We start from the raw sequence: 21626 nt of genomic DNA, 5'->3' as shown, positions 1-21626 counted from the left end.
TCATACCGCCAGCCCTCTTTGTTTAAGTTATTTTTCAGGTAGGGGGCTCATGGTTTTGCCTGGGGCTGGCCTTGACTACAGTCCTCCTACCTATGCCTTCCATGTAACTAGGATGATAGGCATAAACCACCATGCCTGGCTTACTGTTTGAGATGAGGATTTCATGAACTTTTTTACCCAGGCTGACCTTGAACTGCCTCCTGAGCAGCTGGGATTATCATGCCCAGACTCTATGTTTAAAATTAGTTTGATTTCTAGCATCAAAGTTATGCTAAAGACACCATATAGGAAAGTGTAATCTGACCTAAGAAATAGATAAGGATGTTTTATGATGAATACAGACTTAGAAACTTATTAAATTCAAAGTCATGTGTTAAAATGATGTTGTAAGAGTTTGACCTACTTGAATTTAGAATGCTAAAAAGAAATTTAGTACTAATAGCTGTCTCTGGTGTGATCGTATCATCAACCAACTACAAACTGGGAGTTTTTGCGGTACTTGAGCCTTCCTGCTCCTCACTGCTCAGATTTCCCTTTGAGGGTGCCGAGGCATCCTCATTTGCCAACAGGATTTTGTGCATTGGAACTTGCTCTCAGTAGCCAGCATGCCATGATGTCTGACTGCCACACAGACTGTGATTAGGGTAATCTTCCATTCTTGTCACTGCATTGCTAATAGAGCCTCCTTTCAAGCACAGATGTGTCCCAGACTGCAGGATAAATTCTGTGGTCACTTTTAGCTATTAGATTTCTCAATGATAAAAAGGGCTAACTTTTACTGGGTGTTTGCTGTACACCAGGCACTGTGCTGACCTCTTTACCTTCATTATTTATTTTATTACTGCATATAGCATAACTCTTCATCAAGCAATTAGTGTCCTAATACTATATCACAAAGGACAATGGAAGCTTAATAGAGAGGAAGTAGTTTACGAAAGTCACACAACTAGTAACTGAGAAACTAGGACTTGCATTCAAGCCTGTTGGAGCCGTACCATAACTATTGCACATTTGCTGTGTTGTGAGAACCAATCTGTGGCCACCAACACCCGAGTTAGGCTGGCTACAGCTTGGGGAGCTGGGACCACTGAGTTTCTTTTGATCGCCTTAAATTTATTCAGCCCATTCATCTGCTAAGTAAATAAATTCTATTCATTTTTATTTTTAATATAAATGCAAAGACAAAACAGTGTTTTGTGTAGATGTGTGCATGTGGCATTTGATAAGGGACCAATAATCTTGGCAGTGTTGGGTTACGATGGCTTTTTAAATTTTGTACTAAATGCCATTTTTAATTGTTTAGTTTGATGGGTGCATGAGGGACAGTGACTTGCTGTTTCACTTTGGAAAAGCTGCTTTCTTTAAGGTTTGTGAACAGCTTTATTGTTCAGTTCACATAAAGGTCAGCAGCTCTAAAAATACGCAATTTAATGGATGGCATAAAAGATACTTTATGTGTGCTGCAGATCCCTTGGCCTCTGTGGTTGACATGAGCAACTCTGTGCCTTCTGGAGCGAAGGTATGTGAATATTTGCGTTGTGTATATGTGCATGCATCTTGTTTGAATGCCCCAGTTTTACAACCTTACAAACTGAACTCTTAAATCCCTATTTCATGAAATCTCCACGTCTCCTTGAATCTATTACATATTATTGGATTTGACAGACATTTTGTCTGTGTACCTTCGAAACACAGACTTTCTGGCAGGAAAAAAGAAAAATCTGTGCTCGTGTTGTTTGATTAAAAAATATTGAAGCATTGATTCAATTTAGCTTGGCAGCCTTTGTAGGTGACTTCAGCTCCTGCATCTTTAGGCCCATCCCAGTTTTCCCCTGGTCTAAGAGACTGTTTCTTTTCTTTTGTTCTTTTCTTAGCTTGATGAAGTGTTAAGATTTGTTCATTTCAAAACAGACTGTTTAAAAATGAAGAAACCACATTCTTTAGTTCACTGGACTGGGAGCCTTAGAGACATGTTCTATTCTCAGCTCTGGAAAATCTCTTAAAGCAGAATCACATGACACCCCCAAAAAAGATATTACTCTAGTTTGAAGTAGTATGTTTTACTTTTTAATCTGTGTTGAAAACATAGTATTAGCTGGAAAATCCTTGGCAAAGTTATGTTATCTAAACAGCCAAGTACTAGTAAATAAGCAGGATTTATCCTGGAAGAGAATATTCCTTTGAGTTATATTTTTCTACAACTAAAAAAAAATCTCTTCTTGACTATAACCCTTGGTTTTCACCAAGATCCATTGAGAGAAAGAAGATATTTTGGATGAAGAAATGTTACCACACAATAATTCTCAGCTGTAGTGGCTTTGGAGATGGGATATGGTAATAAAAGTGGGGTGACCCTGAGCTGCATTTGGGGCTGTTGGTGACTCGATGCCTGCTACCCCAAAGAAATCAGCCTTTTTAACTGCTGTTCCAGGTTTTGATATATCTTTTCCATGACTTTTTTAAAGGTATTCATAAAATGCAGATCTACATTAAAAGCAAATATAAGCAAAACAGAACTTCCTTAAGTAAGTAAAGAAAATTTTAAAGAAAAAAAAATCCAAACTGAAAGCTATAGGGTTCAAGGTGCAATTTCTGGATATGGTGCAGTGAACAGTGCAAAATATTTGATTTTAAGAACAATTAAGCTCCAGCAATCTTCACTATTTAACTGGTTTTGTACCTATAAGCAAGTGACATGATCTTTATTTGTAAAACAGGAGAATAACATTCCATATGGCTAGTCTGGGATCCAGTGATAACTGTACAAGTACTTTGTAAAGAGTGATGTTAATTGTGCTGGTGATACGCCTACCTTGGGGCGGTTAGGTCCATTAAGTACGCAGCCTAGTTGTTTTCTTTCACTCTGCAGAATCCCTGAAAAATAATTTCAGACTGTGTGTGGTCATACCTGGTGGAATTCTCCCTGTCGACATCATCATCTTTCTTGTATAGTCTGCATTGGTCGTCAGGCCTAGGTCTGGGCTGCTCTGCTCTGACCACAGTTTGTACTTTATTCCTCTTTGAAGCCATTCTGCTCCAACCTTCATTCCCAGACAGGGCCTTGACTTCCCTGAGTCAGCACCACCTTTTGGATCCTTCCCTTTTTCCTCTGAAGTTTTCTAAGGTTCAAGTCTTTAGATGCTATCTCTTCTCCTATCCTAGTCCTTTTTACTGGGGTGGTTTGTCTGCAATACAGTTCTTAGGAGGATTTTGAGGCAGATTCTTACCTGGGCATGAGTGTGGGTCTGGCTAACTAGTGGTCTTGTTGTTTTTGAGAGTGGGAGCTGTCTTCATTCCCTGTGCAAGTGGTCAGCGGCAGATGGAAACTGCTCTGTCTTACTTTGAAAGACTCCATGTGCCTTGAAACTTTTCAAGTGAATCTCAGTTTCCAGTTTGAGAAAGCAGAAAAAACACTGAAGACAGTCAAAACTTGTTTTTACCCTTCTCAACCAATAATAGTTATTTTGGTAATATTAGCATTCGTATTGACTGTGGTACAAGCAGTAGCAGCACTACTACTAGAAGCCATTATTGTGATAGTATTTGTTAACATTTATTGCCTTTTTATTTGTTTTATTTTTGGTAGGACTGGGGTTTGAACTCAGAGCTTTGCACTTGCAAAGCAGGTGTGATAAAGCAGGTTACTCTACCACTTGAGCCACAACTCCAGACTCCAGTCCACTTTGCTCTGGTTATTTGGAAATTTTGGTTGTTTTGAGAACTGTTTGTCTGGGCTGGCCTTGAGCCACAATCCTCCCAATATCAGCTTCCCAAGTAGCTGGATTACAGTTGTGAGCCACCAGCATCTGGGCTTTTTACAACCATGTGTGATGAAAGTTTCTTTTTTTTTTTTTTTTTTGGTATACATTGTATTATTTATACTACATAACAGTTCTGTGAGATGAGTATGTTAACATTTCTTTTGTCTAGCTAATGAGGCTGAGTCTGTGCAGAAGAGGTAACTTGCCTGAGGTCACAAAACTAGTAATCTGGAGAATCAGTATTTGAAGCAAGGTATGTATGCCTGGATTCTGAACCCGAATATACTGCGACATGTTCTAGATTACATTAACTAGCCCTTGGGGCAAATGCCTTAGGAGCCAGGTCAAAAATGAAAGTTATCAGAGAAGCAGAGTTGGCAACGCAGCAGTGTAAACTGGATGATAGATGGCAACTGTCACTCTTCCTCAGTATCAGGACGCTGGAAGGGCTGGTGGGGACAATGGGTTGTTGGAGAGCACACATTCCATCTAAAAAGGACAGCTGCTACTGCAGCATTTGTTCTCACAAAAGAATAAGCTTTTTAAAACATGAATTTTAAAAAGATGGAACTATGGATTTGGTATGATATTTCCTGGTTTTTAAATATTGACATCTATGCAAATAAAGATTTTTAAAACCTAAACAAAACACTATGAGGGCTAAATTAATTTTGTCTGGGAACCAAGTTTGCCCTGGTTTGTTTATGTCTTTCAGGGGAAAGTTTTTTTGCAATATTCTAACCATTTCAATGAGGGATGACACAGTATAGTAAGAGATACATGGTTCCCTGTTAGCCAGTAGGTGAACCATTCTTAGCCACTTCGTTAACTATTGCTTTCACAGTGGACTCTGGGTAAGTCCCAGTTTATTAAATGTTGCATGAAGACTGAAAGAAGTAATATAAGTAACGATGATCTTATTCTTAAGTACCTACTGCATGCCAAGAACTTCATATGTGCTATTTTATTTATTTTTAATCCCCATAGAATTCTTGTTTAGCATGGGAGAAAAGGAAATCTGAGAGGTTAAACAACAATAGTAACAACTTGCCAAAGCCATTAGAAGTGGCAGCATGGGGTCTGAACCCAAATCTTCCTGCTCAGCTCTACTGCCTCACAGGGAAAAGAGTACAATGAGGGTTGTGTTGTATGGCAACTCACTTGGGCATGGTGCAGGCTTTGCATGTTGTACAGTGTGGTTTTTCACTTTCAGTGGGGATCATTCCTCTAATCAAAATGATCTCTGTACGCTACTAGAAATTCTTCCCTCTTACTTTATCACCCCACCTGAAATTTTAGCCTTTAAAGATTCTTTTGTTAATATTATTGTTAATAATAATATCCCTGGGAAGTTCCCTGCTGCAATCTTTGCTTCATTCTCACATTAACATGAAGCGAGTCAGATTACATCCTTCAAAAAACCAGCTGAGATCATGGGAATTTTCCTGAACAGCGGGGAGGAGGTACGAGTTACTGCTCAGACAAGATGACTGAAGGGCACAACTTGTGATAGGCCCCTTGTGCCTCATGTAGCTTTCTGGTTATTGCCATAGCAGGCGAGTGGTCACATAAGCTTGTTAACCACTGTCCCTGTTCCCAGAATTCTCCCTCCAGCTGATGAAGTCATACTATTAATCTTGGTGCTTTTAATCCTATTGTCGTTATGGTACAAGAACACAGCATTTTTGCTGTTAATAGATTTTGAACATCTTTTGTACTTGTAAAATTAAAAAGATAATACTCAAAAATGTTTTTTGTTCTGATTAAGGAACAGACTCAATCAATAATTAAAGAGAAACAAAGCTGAAAAACTAATCACAAAATGGTTTGTCTCTAAGGGATGGGATTATGATAGACCTTTTATGTATTATTTGAATTTTTTATGATAAGATAACTCATTTTAGTAGGAGAATAAACAGCACCCTGATGTTAGAGCAGGGTGAATGAAAAAATTCTTAGTTTTCAGGTTGTAGTAAGAACAAGGTGGGTGAATACAGAATGAAAACCTGTACCTCAAAGAGAGGAGTTCTACTAAGCGTATAAGGCACATGAAGGGAGCAGAGGGGAGCTGATTCTCAAAGTCCATCACCTTCTTGGGAACTTTTCCTTGGTTTTCCCTTTTCCCAAGGAGTATGAGGTTCCTCCACAGATTTTTTTTTTTTCTTCTTCAAGAGAGCAATAAGTTGGCAGAATTTGGAATGATTCAAGGGTAAGAATTCCCTGACATCTGTTAAGCCTTAATACTGACTTATTTATTAAACAGCTTTGTCCTAAACATCTCCTTAATGGTTACTGTGCCAACCCTGTAGAATTTGCTCATGCCTCCTTGCAACATGAATCCTGTCTCCCAACATTTTTTTGGTAATCCCAGGAAGCTTGATTTTCTTCTCCTTTTCTTTCATTTTAGAAATCAGGTATGAAAAAGTTTTATTCTTTTATTGTGGTTCAGTTGCAACTTGGGATCCTCAGCTCAATTCCCTAATTATTTGTCAGTGGGAATTGTTGCTTTGCCTTAACTGTAGTGTATTGTCTTTCTGCAATGTTTGAGTTTTCCTGGAATACAAGAACAGCATTTGAGTGTATATATGTTAGCATATAAAAACTGTATTATGTTCTCTGTACATAAACTCATACCGGTAAGTTTGGGGCACTGTTTGTAAGTGGAACAAGGCTTAGTGATACTGACTCATCTATTTGCACCTTAAACACCTCCCTCTGATCCATCCTCAGAGTCCCTTGTAGGTACTGGGGAAAAGAAGTGTACAAAGAAGAGGATCAGGGTCAAGGAATTCAGAAGGTTTTTTGACCATTAAAGGTCAAGGGGTAATCAGATTCTTTAAAATCAAATTTGTGAGGTGCTGTGATTTGACTGTGTCCTCCAAAAGCTCATGAGTTGAAAGCTTGGTCCCTAGTGCAAGTGGTGTTGAGAGGTAGGATCTTTGGGAGGTAGTTGAGTCATGAGGGCTCTTCCTTCATGAGTGAATTAATGCACTCATGGATGAATGCTTATGGCTGGAGTGGTTTTGTTATAAAAGAAATCTCTCTCTGTTTCACCATGTGATGCACTTTACCATGTTAGGATCCAGCAGGAGGAAACCCCTTATCAGAAGCTTAGCAGTTGCTAACACTCTGTTCTTGAACTTCCTAGCCTCCAGAACCATGTGTAAAGTAAACCTCTATCATCTACAAATTACTCAGTCTAGAGCATCCAGTTATAGGAAAAGAAAATGGACTAAGACATTATGAAATTATTTGACTTGTCTAACCCATAGCTATCTGGTACTGGGAAAGGCTTTTTATGAGCGAATTGCTCTACTCTCTGTGATATACTTGGAGATAAGATCCATTTATTTAGTTCCCAAGAATGCTGGTCTACAGCAGTGTCTTTTAATATGACATGTTCTTCAATGATTTCTTTTTAAAAATCTGTCTACCTCTGTGATCTGTCCTCTTGTCAGCTCATCTATTTAATTTTGGCTGCCCTTTTCTGAATTGAAGCTATCAATGAACTTGGAACCAGCACATTTCTGCCAATCTACCTTTTATACATTTTTCCCCTCTATCTATACATAAGACTTCCCACTTGGCCTGTTACCTGCAGTCACACAGAATTACTTGCTTCTATTACTATAAACATGTTGTGCTATTGTGCTCCCTACACATAAATATCTGTATTTTTCTGAAGTCTCCCCTCTCCCTAAACCTGATGAAACCATACTGTTATTCAAGACTCACCTTACACATCCCCTGCCGCACCTTTTTATACCTTAGTCTTCCATCCTGAGCAAGATCAGGCTGTCTGCCTGATGGGTTTCGATAGCATATTTCTCTGGCTCACTCCATAGCCTGTGTTCTTTAATGTGCAGTGTGGGACAATTCAGGTATTGTTAAACTTTTCTATTTATATTTTTTTCAAATCTAAGGCAATGTAGTAAGTGTTTCTAATCTTTACTGTATTACCTCATCTTGGCCCCTTCACTCAGTTTCCCCATTATTCCAGGTTTCTTCTCATACATTTACTTATACTCAGCATATTATGAAATGTTGTAGCTACTTTTATTTGGTTTTAAGAGGATTTACAGATTATGTTAACTTTTTTTTCTAACTGAAACTGCCTTGATAAGATGGATAAGTGCCCCTACTGCATTTCTACAAAGAATCCCTGGATTGTGGATAATACTTATAATGTGAGTGCAAGAAGCAATAAGGAAAAGCCAGAGCTGACTCCTCCACACCTCTGTGAGGACTTCCTCCACAGTACTGTGGCTTGTGGGTGTGCGTGATGATCTAAAACAGACTTGCCATGAGACCCATTCATTATAGGTAAAAACAACAACAAAATCAATCTAACTATGTCTTATGGAAGATTTCAAATGACGAAGACTTAATATATAAACTTTTATCAATGATTGCTATTTGGGAATATTATCTTAAGGGTTTATTTTGCTCTGAGATACTAAATGAAAGGAATGTTGTAGTAGAAATAGCTTATAATTATAACAATTTATAATAACTATACTGGTAAATATCCATTATTGACATTGGAAAGATAATATAATAAAAATATCTAGAGGCCACTGCCATGAATTTAGAGACCATATGCTTAGAGCTGTTGGGGAGTAGTCTGTGTTATTTTGTAGCTCCAGTACCAGCACAATGACTAGAGCTTAGCAGTTGTTCAATAAATATTAAATGGGTGAATAAATCAATGGAAGAACCAATATAGGAAGGTAAGTGCTCTGTAGAAAAACCATACGGGGTATAACCTCAAACTATAGGTGAGGCACCAACATCAAAGCATCTGATGACTCAGAGGCAGGAAGTGGATTATATCTGAGTAGGTGGTGAAATTTGACCATGTAATATGAATGTGTCTGGTGAGGTCATCACTTCCTGTCTCATAGGGAAAGAGAAAAACTGCCAATTAAAGGGAAGATTCTGAAACCATCCTTTTTCTGACTTCACCCTAAAACTGTACCCTGTTTCTCAGATCCTCATCCAGGTCTTGTCCCCTCATACCTCCATTTTTTTGTCTCTGTTACCATGGAAGCTCTATTGTCTAAAAGGCTGACCTAAATTACGGAGTGATTTTACTTATCTCTCTGCAATCACTGCCCCAAAGGTATTTTCTGATAAATGATGATTTTCTGATCAACTGTATTTATACACATACCCCTACAAGCCCAAGCATCATCCTTCAATACAGTTAACCAACTTTCTTTCAAGTTCATGTCATGATTGTACACCACAAATTTCACCTTAGGATACAATTGTTTTAATTCTTTAAAGATTAGTTATTCTTAGGAGTCCTGGCTTCCTAATGCAAGGATCCTTTAATCAACTTAATCATAAATAATAATATTAAGTGCTAAAAAAGCAATATGGGCTGCCTATAAACTTGGTGTTTTCATAACTCATGGAACATTTCATTTTCCCAAGTTTTTGAGAGTGAAACAATTTTAGTAACTAGTAATTAAAATAAAGCCACATTACTTTGGTAGCAAGTGTGTAATTCATCTTTGTCATCTTGTCTAAATGTTCTCTAAGATTTTATGGTAGTTATATGTTGACCTAATATGTTTTAAGACTAGTAACTTAGGCATTTTACAAATAATATTGATCTTTTCATCAAATGTTCATGGTAAATATAGCATAACCATTTTTGGCACAAAGATTTTAGATTGCATTATTGCAAAAAATAGCAACCATGAAGAGCAAGTGAAGCTTACTTTCTGGAACTTACTATCTTTGAACACCATGAAGGCAGGAAACATGTCTGTAGCTTCCACCACTGTAGTCCCCACTCCTGGAATAGGAGATAGCAGATGATATGAATTCAAGAAATATTTGTCAAATAAGTGGATGAAGTGTGTGTAAATTCATCTGTGATATCGTCCACATAATTACACCATGGCCGGCCCATAAAGACAAGTTTCAAATAATAACTATTTCTTAGGGGAAATGGCTTTCAAGTTCTAATCTGGGGAACCTGTGGAGATGCAGAGGGGTTCTGCAAACAGTAAATTACTTTCTGCCAAACCCTTCACAGGGCCTCAGTGTATCAAGATTATTTGTTACAATGCAATTTAGATTAAGCCAAAAAAATTATTGGCTCAGGAATACCAAAAAGATGAAATAAAAGAAGTCAAAGAAAGCCTGGATCTCAGAAAAAAAACACCACATCTGGCACCTAGCATGTGGCTTCATGGTCACTGCAGATTGGTTTCTTTTAGTGGAAAACATGCTTTTTTTATTTTAATTATTATACAGGGGGTACATTGTGACAGTAAGTTCTTAAATATATATCATAATTGAACTCACCCTCTCCATTATTCTTCATTATTCGCCCTTCACCCATTCTTGGAACAGTTTCAACAGGTCTCATTTTTCCACTTTCATACATGAGTATGTAATTCTTCCACCATATTCAGGAAATGTGCTTGTGACAGCTGTGAAGCTTTATGTCTTAGAACTTCAGTCATAGGATAAAGATTGACTTCGAGCCTTCTTTGGCCTCAAGTTTAAAGTCTTGGAGAGGGAATTCTGTTTAGAAGATTTGGCTATAGAAATGGTTTGAAAAGTTCCTGCTCTAAGTCACTAATTTGCAACCCCACCACTCTTACCCTCCTAATTTTATCACCATCTGCTCCTCCTCAGTGTCACTGCCTTGATGCTGAGCTGGGGCTCCCTGCCCCATCTTTCTCCTTTTTTAACTCTGCTCCAGGCCCATGTGGCCTTGAGCTTTCCTGCTGCTTATTCTGATAGGCCTTTGGCACCTTTTATCCCCTGGTCTTAAGTCCAGAGAATCTCCTTCCAGCTTTCTATCCAGGAGAAATTGAGTCATATAATGTGTAAGTTTCATATTATGTAAACCATAGCAATTTTAAATCTTCCTTTTATTTTAAAAGGTTTTCACTTAAGGACAAAAGGCTGTTATTTCATGTCTACTGTAGTCCCAAGCAACATGGAAATAGGATAGAAGTTCTTAAAATAACTTCTTTTATAAAGCAGGACACCCTCAATCATCAGACACCTTGAATTTTCTCTGATACAAGTACTAGGAAATGACCTTGATAAGGAAAAAGGTGCATTCATATTGAAGCATAAGAATGATCAGTAAGTCTCTTCTTTCTTTCTCTGGACAGTCAATTAAGGATTTTACTCCTCCAACTGCCACGGAGAGGCTGATCCCCATCAGGTCTGACGACAGTAGTATTTCATTTTGACCATAGGAGGTTCAAGCCTGTTTCACCTTCACTATTCCACTTGAATCTTTGTACTAAATTAGGAAATGTTAGAAATGTTCTGGAAATACATATTTTTTTCTTAAGACAGGCTGCCCTGAATTCTTGGGCTCAAGAGATACTCTTGCCTCAGCCTCCTGAGTATTTCAGATTCTATGTCTGTATAACTGTGCCCAGCTTGGAGAAGTAAGTTGAATCTTAAGGAAATAATTACAAATAAAGCCAGAGATTAGGATAAATTCTAGACAAAGAAAACATCTATGGACATAAACAGGAGAGGCTGTGTTTCTGTAGAACACTCATTATGTAGCTCTTTCATGAGATTATTTTAAAATGAAGAGTTTTATTTTAGTGTATGAAGATAGGGATAAATGCTGTGGCCTTTACAAAAGAGAGAATGTGGCTTGAGAATTAAAGTTCATTTGGGATCAGCTCAATTAACTTTATCATAATTTTTTTCATGTCTGCAGTAAATTAGAATGAATTCTTTCATATCTTTTTGTTCTAGATTCTTCTTTGTTGTTGGCAGGACTGGAATTTGAACCCAGGGCTTTGCACTTGCTAGGCAGGTGCTGTACTGTGTGAGGCAGGCCCCCAGTCTCTAGAGTCTTCTTATTTAAAATAATTGAAAGAAGTTCTGGCTGAAATAAAATTCATAAAAGGACTGTTTTAGTCTTTGTTTATATTTCCTCAAGTTTTAGAGATAATAGAAAATATTTTATGTTATAAGGACTCTTCTCACACTAGAGACCACCAACATAGGTGAGGAGATTTATAAGTACAGTGAGACTTTAAAATTTTGTGTATTTATTTCAAACATAATCTTTAAGGAAGGAGTATAAATATTTGGTTTAAATCCATCCCTACAGTTTTCAGGTCTATTTTTGTACTTAAATGACAATGCCAAATGATCACTTAGGTGACAGTGTCTACATTTTAATATATTGTTTCTCAGATCAGTCTAATAATCACAGTTTCTAAACACGTTTTCAAGCATCTGTGGCTACCCTTTTAATAACATTAATAACTAACTTATTTTTGTGGTTCTGGGGTTGAGCTCAGGGCCTTGGGCTTGCTAGGTAAGTCACATCCCCAGCACTGCCCCCTTTTTTACTTTACCTATTTTTCAGATAGGGTCTTGTGCTTTTGCCTGGGCCAGTCTCAGACTGTGATCCTCCCATCTCCATTTCCCAAGTAGATGGGATTACCAGTGTGAGCCATTGTGCCCAATCAATAACTAACATTTTTGATATTTTTGACACCAGATGAGTTCTAAAAAATTTTTGTGTACTATTTGCCATAATCTTCACAATAACTGTAGGAAGTAACTCATTTTAAAGACAGATATAAGAAAGTTAAAGTTGCCAAAGGCCCCAAGCTGGGTTTTTTTTTTTTTTTTTTTTACTTTAAACTTTATTTTATTTTATTTTTTTTTCATTTTTCTTTTATTATTCATATGTGCATACAAGGCTTGGTTTATTTCTCCCCCCTGCCCCCACCCCCTCCCTTACCACCCACTCCACCCCCTCCCGCTCCCCCCCTCAATACCCAGCAGAAACTATTTTGCCCTTATCTCTAATTTTGTTGTAGAGAGAGTATAAGCAATAATAGGAAGGAACAAGGGGTTTTGCTGGTTGAGATAAAGATAGCTATACAGGGCATTGACTCACATTGATTTCCTGTGCGTGGGTGTTACCTTCTGGGTTAATTCTTTTTGATCTAACCTTTTCTCTAGTACCTGGTCCCCTTTTCCTATTGGCCTCAGTTGCTTTAAGGTATCTGCTTTAGTTTCTCTGCATTAAGGGCAACAAATGCTAGCTAGTTTTTTAGGTGTCTTACCTATCCTCACCCCTCCCTTGTGTGCTCTCGCTTTTATCATGTGCTCATAGTCCAATCCCATTGTTGTGTTTGCCCTTGATCTAATGTCCACATATGAGGGAGAACATACGATTTTTGGTTTTTTGAGCCAGGCTAACCTCACTCAGAATGATGTTCTCCAATTCCATCCATTTACCAGCGAATGATAACATTTCGTTCTTCTTCATGGCTGCATAAAATTCCATTGTGTATAGATACCACATTTTCTTAATCCATTCGTCAGTGGTGGGGCATCTTGGCTGTTTCCATAACTTGGCTATTGTGAATAGTGCCGCAATAAACATGGATGTGCAGGTGCCTCTGGAGTAACAGTCTTTTGGGTATATCCCCAAGAGTGGTATTGCTGGATCAAATGGTAGATCGATGTCCAGCCCAAGCTGGGTTTTGAACCTAACATTTCTAGCTCCAAAGCTCACCTAATTTGAGTGATATTTTCTTGCCTAGCAGTCATAATGGGTACAGTTCCCTTCCTTTATCATAGTTTGTCCTTTTTTTATGATCAACTAATAAAGCAATTGTTTTTATTAATTTAATGAATATATAGTTCCACTTCTTAGAATAGAAAGACTTCAGAGAATGCTGACTGGCTCCTATTCCAGGGGTAAGACTACTTATAAAAGAGACTAATTTAAATATCAAACATTCTTAGAGTTGCCAACAGAAAACTGTAAATCATAGTAGCAGCAAAGTAGAGAATTTCAGTTGAAGAAGAGCAAAATGTTTCCTGTACATAGTTCCCTCTTCATTCTCCCCACTTTTTCAACAATCAGTCCTAAATCCATTGGATAGAGAAGAAAAAAACCTAGTATTTATACTGGAAGGAGGAGAAAAGTGTTTTGGCCCAGAGCACAGTGTTTATTTAGGAAGACTGTGCTCTACTGGTGTCTGAGGCCAGCCAAGGTAAGGACAGCATCCATGTGTAGGGGTGGCCTGATATGAGTGTCGGAACTCAAGTGAAGTGGGGGGAAGCATAAATGGTGTGACCTAATGTAGTTTGTCAGTGCCCACGTGGGGTGAGAAAGCATCAACATGGAGGAACAGCATGATGTGGAGTTTTGAAACCCAAATGGAGAGTGTCCATGTAGTGGGATGGGGCAGGATGGGGATTCAGAGTGAGGAAAGAGTGAGTCTATTTGGAATGTACATTCTATCATGAAATACTGGAATCTATGTGAGTGGAGGTAGAAGGGTACTGGCTGTGCATGGTTGGATTCCAAATGGGGCAAGGGAGGCCCCATTTGTAGAAGAGGGGGCAGTATCAGAGATGGGAGAATGTTTATTTACAGGGAGTTGAACTAATAAAAGATATAAGGGTAATAGGAGTCAGGTTTCTTATTACTGGTGAAAGGAGTTACTAATATAGAAAAAGAAAAAGCTACACTTGATCTTAGCCAAAAGACTAAGAAGCAATAGAAAGACAACAAGCTAGAATGGACCCTACATTGTTTGATTTCAGTTGAAGCTATCAGTGTATATTTATAGTTATATACTGATATATGTGTGAATTATGTGTGTGGATGTGCAAGTGTGTGTGTGTTTATCTACATGTGTTTCCTAGCTTTCCTATTGGATGGACCAAGAAGCAGTGACATCCCAATAGCTATGAGCACATCTAGTACCCAGATCTTGTCTTCTAAATACTATTCTCTAAGAAATACAAACTCCTTGGAAAAATAACTGATCCAAGATTGTGACCAGCAAAGATGAGACTGGAAAATTTTGTTGTGCCAGAAATCCAGGAAGTGTTCAAGAAAGATTTCAAAGGACACAGAATTCTACAACTATATATGGATCTTTATATTCTGCTTCCCCCCCCCTTCACAAGGACACTTGTATACAGCAATGATATAGCCGTGGGTTTGAGTTGATTATCAAAAACTGACTAGGAAGAACTAGAACAAGAATGGGACATATTATTGGAACAGCTGGAGATGGATGGAAATTACAGGTGTATGAAGGGGGATGCAGACTGAATAAGACTGTGAATATGGGAGAAGGTACAATATACGGGAAGGAGCCTGGGAAGAATGGGTGTGAGCATGGAAATCCCTGACAAAGAAACAGATTATTTGGTGACTTTAGGGGCTTAAGCAATGACTTTTGTCAGCAATTGGGTATGAGATTAGTAAGAGATAGTTGAAACTAGCCTGTGTGTTAGGATCTATGAAGAGATGATGATTACAAAAATTATGGAGTTTGGAGCATCTGTTTGTGAGTTGAGAGCACAATGGGAAAAATTGTTCAACCTAAGTAGTATTTGAACTTGAATACTTAATTGTATCTCACAGTTAAAAAAGCATGTGTTAATTTAAAATTTAAGTTCTGGAAGGCTGATGTGAAAGAAAGCTTAGGAGAAAAATTAATCTGTGTTTTAACCACATTGCATTTGATTAATTTGCCATCACGTATAGGAAGCAGTGATGTGTATGATGTAGGTCTTAAGGTAGGCTAATCATTAGTGCTTTATGGCAAATTTTCTAAAATAAATATACGGAGTCATAAATCACTGGTTTGGTGAAAACAATGAAGCCAATGACTTCAAACCCAGGTTTCACCTTCTTAAATGTGCATCCTTAAACAAGTTATTTAACTCTTTTGAACTTCAGTTTTCTGATCTGTAAAATAGTACTATTAGCAGCCATTATATAGCATTATAATGTGCATTATTGGTGCTGTCTTTGTAATTAATTCTGCTCCTCCCCCATTAATACAGGTTTTGTACCAGATGGGATGGCTCACATTATGGCTAATGCAGATGAAAGCTGTACTCTAAAACCCTGGCTAAGTGTAATTTAACCAATTTGGTGTAAAGGGGGCAATACATTAGCAGTGAAAAGCCAGACCACACTGTCTGTCCTTTAGGGCCTTTGGAGGAGGCTGCAGCCTAGAAAATAAGGAGACAAGGCAAGGCTTTCCTTTTCAGGATGACCTTGTTTTGGCAGATGGGTGAGACTGGACAGATGGTAACAGGTTATGTTCCCTTCCTTTCAAGTGACCCTATCTTGCCAAAAGTCTAGGTCACACTCAGGAGGGATGCTGGACCTCCCTAAGAAAATGCCAGGAGGCTCGTTTGACCTATGGCAATGTGAAGAGATGAAAAACTGTTGATATGCCATAGAAGCTTAACTATAGTGTAGATGAAGAGAAATAAAGGGAAGATATTATCCATTCAATGTTTGTCCACAATTGGATAAAACTAGACAAGCAGTTTTATAATTCTTTCACTTCATTTGTAACTGTCATGTGTCTTCTCTTATTCAGTGTTTTACAATCGTGCTTTTTGCTTATATTTTGTTTTTGCTTTTTAAGGCTTCATAATATTACAGTGAATACCTGTACCATACTACGTGGCCATTCCCTAAAAAGAGATTCTTGAGTTTTTAAAAAAAGCATTTATTATAAATTATACCACAATTAATATCTTCTTTTATGTATCTATGTGACCTCTGATTATATCCTTAGGATGAATTCCTAGAAATGGAAGCATGGGTCTTTCAATGCACATTGCCAAATTGACTGGCAGAAGGTTCTACCAGTGTATAGTTCTTTACTGGTATCAACTGTTAATTTCCCCATGTTCTTGCCCTTACTGTGACATTGCTGTTTTTAAAATTTCTATGAATTTGTCAGGTAATAATAATAATATTAGTTAATACATGTATGGTGCCTGGTACTAGTCTAGCATTTTACCTATATGTAATAGCAGAATTCTAAAATGACCTTCCCCCATACCCCCACCCCAATATTGCCTGCCCCCTAGTGTCCACATGGTCTATAACTCCCAGAAGTGTGAATATGTTAGACTATCTCTCCAGTGACAATGTTGCATTATTTGGCAAAAAAGATTTAGAGATGTGATCAAGGTTCCTTGTAGTTGACCTTAAGACAATGAAGGCTAGGAATGGTGGTACACGCCTGGAACCTCAGCAGGAGGCAGAGGTAGGAAGATCATGGTCCAAGGCCAGCCCTGGGCAAAAGTGAGACCCTATCTGAAAACAAACTAATGCAAAAAGGGCCCAGGATATGACTCAAATCATTGAGTGCTTTACCTAGCAAGTGTGAGGCCCCGAGTTCAAACCCTAGTACTTCCAAAGAAGAAAAAAAAGAAAAAAGAAGATAAGGGATGGTATCCAGGTGGGCCTGGTATGATCACAAGAATACTTTAAATCTGAGTCTGGAGGTCAGAAGGGAAATCAAGAGATTCTAAGCATGACATGCTACATGACATGACATGTTAGGGAGCTGACATGAGGGTAAATATACATGGCTGACCTTGTAGATAGATGGAGCCACGTGACAGTGAATGCAAGCAACTTGTAGTCCCTGACAGCATCCTGGCAGACAATAAGAAATTAACTGAATTTGACTGACAACCAGAACGTGCAAATCGGTTTCCCCTTAAGAACTCAGTCTGACAGGAATGAATATAGAAATTTTAAAATGGTAAAGGCCACTATAGGAAGCAGATTAGGGAGGAGTAAAGAGGACTGGATGGGGAGAATCAATTGGAGCTGTAATAATATTCGGCTTCCAGGGCCTGCCTCCTGGCCACATGTGTTGTATGCTAGGTAGATCTGAGCCTTGAAGCACGTGATAATGTCCATGGCTTCTCTCCCTCCCCCCAGGGAGCTGAATTGTTGGGCAGAACTGAGACCTGCTGCTGGAAACTGCATCCTGCCATGTGTTTTCCAACAATTAGGACTGATAGTCTATAATTCAGACGCCCTGAATCATGAAACATCTGTAGCCTCCACACAGGAAGGTAGACTGCTGGATGGGGTCTGTAAGCATTGAGACCAGTAGGCAGAGCAAATAGGTCACTCAGTTCTCCCCCATACAATACAGAACTCAGTACTCTGTTTGGTGATTAAAACTTCCAACCAGTGACTTGACCTCAGATGTATAAATCCCAACTTAGAAATAAAAGTAGCATGAAAACACGATGCAACATGTCTGCTCCAAAAGTTGACAATTCCACAATAAAGAATTTGAATGATGGTGAAGCAGGTGAAATTTCAAACAATGAATTCAAAAGAGCAATGATAAAAATTATCAATGATATTAAAGAGGTCATGTATTAGCACCAGAATTAATTCAGAAAGGATACAAATAAACATCTGAATGAATTCAAAGAGAATTTAAATAAACAAATGAAAATAAGGAGGACAGTGCAGGATTATGAAAGAAGAATAAAATAAAGATAAAGATATCCTGGAAAAATATCAGATTGCAATCCTGGAAATTGAAAAGCTCAATAACTCCAAGAAAAGCTCAGTTGAAAGCCTTGCTAATAAAGTGGAAAAAGTTGAAAATAGAGTATTAGGAATTGAATAGATCAATCAGGCAAAGAGAAAAAAAAATTCAGTATGTAAAACTTCGGGGACACCATCAAAAGAGCAAAAACTGTGAATCATGGGTATAAAAGAATGAGAAGAGCTACAAGCTAAAGACATAGACAACATATTCAATATAATAGGGGCAGAAAAAATTTCCCAGTCTTGAGAAAGAGAGGGTCATCCAGGTACAGGAGGCTTTTAGAACACCAAGCAGGCAAGAGCAGAAAAGAAATACCCTTAAACATTATAATTAAAACACTAAATATATAAAATGAAGAAAGGGAAAGCTACAAGTCACATATAAAAGCAAACTCCTCAGAATAACAGTAGATTCTTCAACAGAAACTTTAAAAGCAAAGAGGACATGGAATGAAACAGTCTAAACCCTGAAATAAAATAACTGCCAACTTAGACTAATTTATCCAGCAAAGTTATCCTTCATAATTGAAGGAGAAATAAAAACTTTGCATGACAAACAAAAATTAAAGGAATTAATGACTACTAAACTTACTTAAAGGAATGTATACTTAAAGGAATGTATACACAGAAGAGAAAGCTAAATGCAACCAGGAAAATACAGGAAAGAATAAATCCCATTTCATCATTAGATTAGCAAATGAGGATTAGGAAAGATGCAAATATCACAAACCAAAATGACAGGAAATACTACATATCTTAGTATTAACAGTGAACAAAAAAGTTGTGGCTCAAGTGGTAATATTAACACTGAATGTCAATGGTCTCAATTCTCCAATCAAAAGACAGACTGTCTGGTTGGATTAAAAAGCAAGACCTAACTGACCATTTGTTTCCTGTAAGAAATTTATCTCAGTGACAAAGACAAACGTTGGATAAAAGTTTTGAAGGAACTAGAAATAGAAGGAATGCACCTCAACATCATAGAGATTATATATGACAGACCTATAGCTAGCATCATACTAAACAAGGAAAAACTGAAATTATTTCCTCTAAAGTCAGAAATGAGACAAGTGTGTCCACTTTCCCCATTCTTATTCAGTGTAGTACTGAAATTCCTATCCAGAACAATAAGACAACAGAAAGAAATAAGAGGGATTAAAATAAGGAAGGAAGTAAAATTATCACTGTTTACAGATGGTATAATCCTATACCTAAAAGACCCTAAAGATTCTACCAAAAATCTACTAGATCTGATAAACACTTTAGGAATGCAAAAAAAAAAAAAAATTAATAACTTTTCTATATGCCAACAATGAACAGGCTAAGAACAAAATCAGGAAAACAATTCCATTCACAATAGCCTCAAAAACAAAAATACTTAGGAATGAACTTAACTAGGAGGTGAAATACCTCTACAATGAAAACTATAAAACCTTGAAGAAAGACATTGAAGATACAAAAACCTTCTATGGTCATGGATAGGCAGAATGAATGTGGTGAAAATGGCTAAAAAGCAGTCTACAGATTCAATTCCTATCAAAATCTCAATGTCGTTCTTCGTAGAAGTAGAAAAATCAATCCTAAAATTCATATGGAAGCACAAAAGATTTCAAATAGCCAAAGCAATCCTGAACAAAAAGAACAACGCTGAAGGTATCACAATACCTGACTTCAAACTATACTACAGAGCCATAGCAATAAGAATAGCATGGTACTGGTGCAAAGACAAATATGAAGACCAATGGAACAGAGTAAAGGACCCACATAGTTATGACCATTTAATTTTTGATAATGAGCCCAAAACATATGTCAGAGAAAAGATAGCCTCTTCAAAAAATGGTGCTAGGCACACTGGTTATCTACACGTATAAGACTGAAACTAGACCCCTATTTCTCACCCGGTACAAAAATCAATTCTAATACAGGATATGAAATGTTGAGACTACTGCAGGAAAACATAGGGAAAACACTGGAAGATACAGGCATAGGTAATTGTTTTCTGAATAGGACTTTAATTGCCCAGGAAATAGTGCAAGGATTGACAAGTGAGACTGGATCAATTACAAAGCTTCTTCACATCAAAGGAAACAATTACCAGAATGGAGAGACAACCACAGTATGGGAGAAAGTCATCACCATCTATTCAACTGATAAAGGATCAGTTGAATAATAGATAAAGAGCTTAAAAAAAATAAACACCAAAGAATGAATAATTTAATTAATAAATGGGCAAATGAACACAGTTCTCAGAGACTAATAAATATATTAAGAAATTTTCAACATCCTTAACCATAAAGGAAATACAAATCAAAACTAGATTGAGATTCCATCTTACCCCAGTAAGAATGGCAATCATCAAGAAACCAAATAACAAATGACGGTGAAAATGAAGTAAAAAGGCACTTTCATGTACTGTTGGTGGGAATGTAAACTAGTACAACCACCATGGAGATTAGTATGGAAATAGACCTATCTTAATACCATTGCTATACCACTTCTTGAACATATGTCTGAAAGAGTATATATCAACATACAAGAGAGACACCTGAGCCAGGCACTGGTGACTCACACCTGTAATCCTAGGTACTTGAGAGGCTGAGATTAGGAGGATTATGAAAGAGGCCAACTCAGGCAAAAAGTTTGTAAAACCCAATCTTAACCAATAGCTAGACACTGTGGCATGCACCTTTCACCTAAGATACACAGAAGGCTGAAATAGAGAGGACTGCAGTTCTACGCAAGCTGGGTCAAAAATGTCTGTAAAACCCTATCTCAACAGGAAAAAGCTGTGTGGTGGTGTGTGCCTATCATCCAGCTACAGGAAGAAGCATAAAATAGGTGGAATGTGGTCCAGGCCACTCTTGGCCCAAAGCAAACCCCTATGTCTAAAATAACCAAAGCAAAAAGGGCAAGAGGCATGGCTCAAGTTGTAAAATGTCTGCCTAGCAAACATGAAGTCTTGAGTTCAAATCCTGGTACCACCAAAAAAATTGTAAACAAAAGAGATAGAGACCCCTGCACACCCATGTTTACAGCAGCACTGTTCACTATAGTCAAGCTTTGGGAGCAGCCTAGGTGCCCAGAAACCAATGAATAGATAAAGAAAATGTGATATGTATGTTTGTGTGTGTGTGTGTGTGTGTGTGTGTGTGTGTATGTATGTATGGAGTATTATTCAGCCATAAAGAAGAATGGAATTGTGTCATTTGCAGGAAAATGAATGAAGCTGGAGATAATCATATTGAGCAAGATAAGCCAAGCCCAAAAAGCCATGTTTTTGCACAGACATGGCATGTAGACCTAAAATGATGTTGATAATAATATTAGTAATAATACTAATACATGAGTGTAATAAAGAGACTGAGGGGAGGATCAAAGGACGGGAGAAAGGAGAGAGAACTGGGAGGGTGGTGAATAGAATTGGAGTAACATTACATAGATAAGAAGATAGCATAATGAAACACACCAAATACTGTTTGACAAAGGGA

General features: G+C 37.7%; 1 protein-coding gene across 4 annotated transcripts in view; it reads left to right on the top strand.

Moving 5' to 3' along the window:
* Ccdc148 (coiled-coil domain containing 148) overlaps positions 1–21626 on the top strand; it is a 297747-nt gene that overhangs the window by 34873 nt on the left and 241248 nt on the right. The window contains exons 1-2 of one of the 4 annotated variants that reach the window (XM_074070860.1): positions 1267–1519; positions 3931–4014. The exons of 2 other annotated variants lie outside the window; for them this stretch is intronic. The gene's annotated coding sequence lies outside the window, so the exon portion shown is untranslated. Of the gene's footprint in view, positions 1–1266; positions 1520–3930; positions 4015–21626 lie in introns of those variants that run through there. One more of the 4 variants, XM_074070859.1, reaches the window with a different exon arrangement.

Source organism: Castor canadensis, chromosome 4 (genome assembly GCF_047511655.1).
Source record: "Castor canadensis chromosome 4, mCasCan1.hap1v2, whole genome shotgun sequence".
Classification (NCBI taxonomy): Eukaryota; Metazoa; Chordata; class Mammalia; order Rodentia; family Castoridae; genus Castor; species Castor canadensis.
The sequence above is the reverse complement of the archived record's forward strand: the minus strand, read 5'-3'. Positions and strand labels throughout refer to the sequence as shown.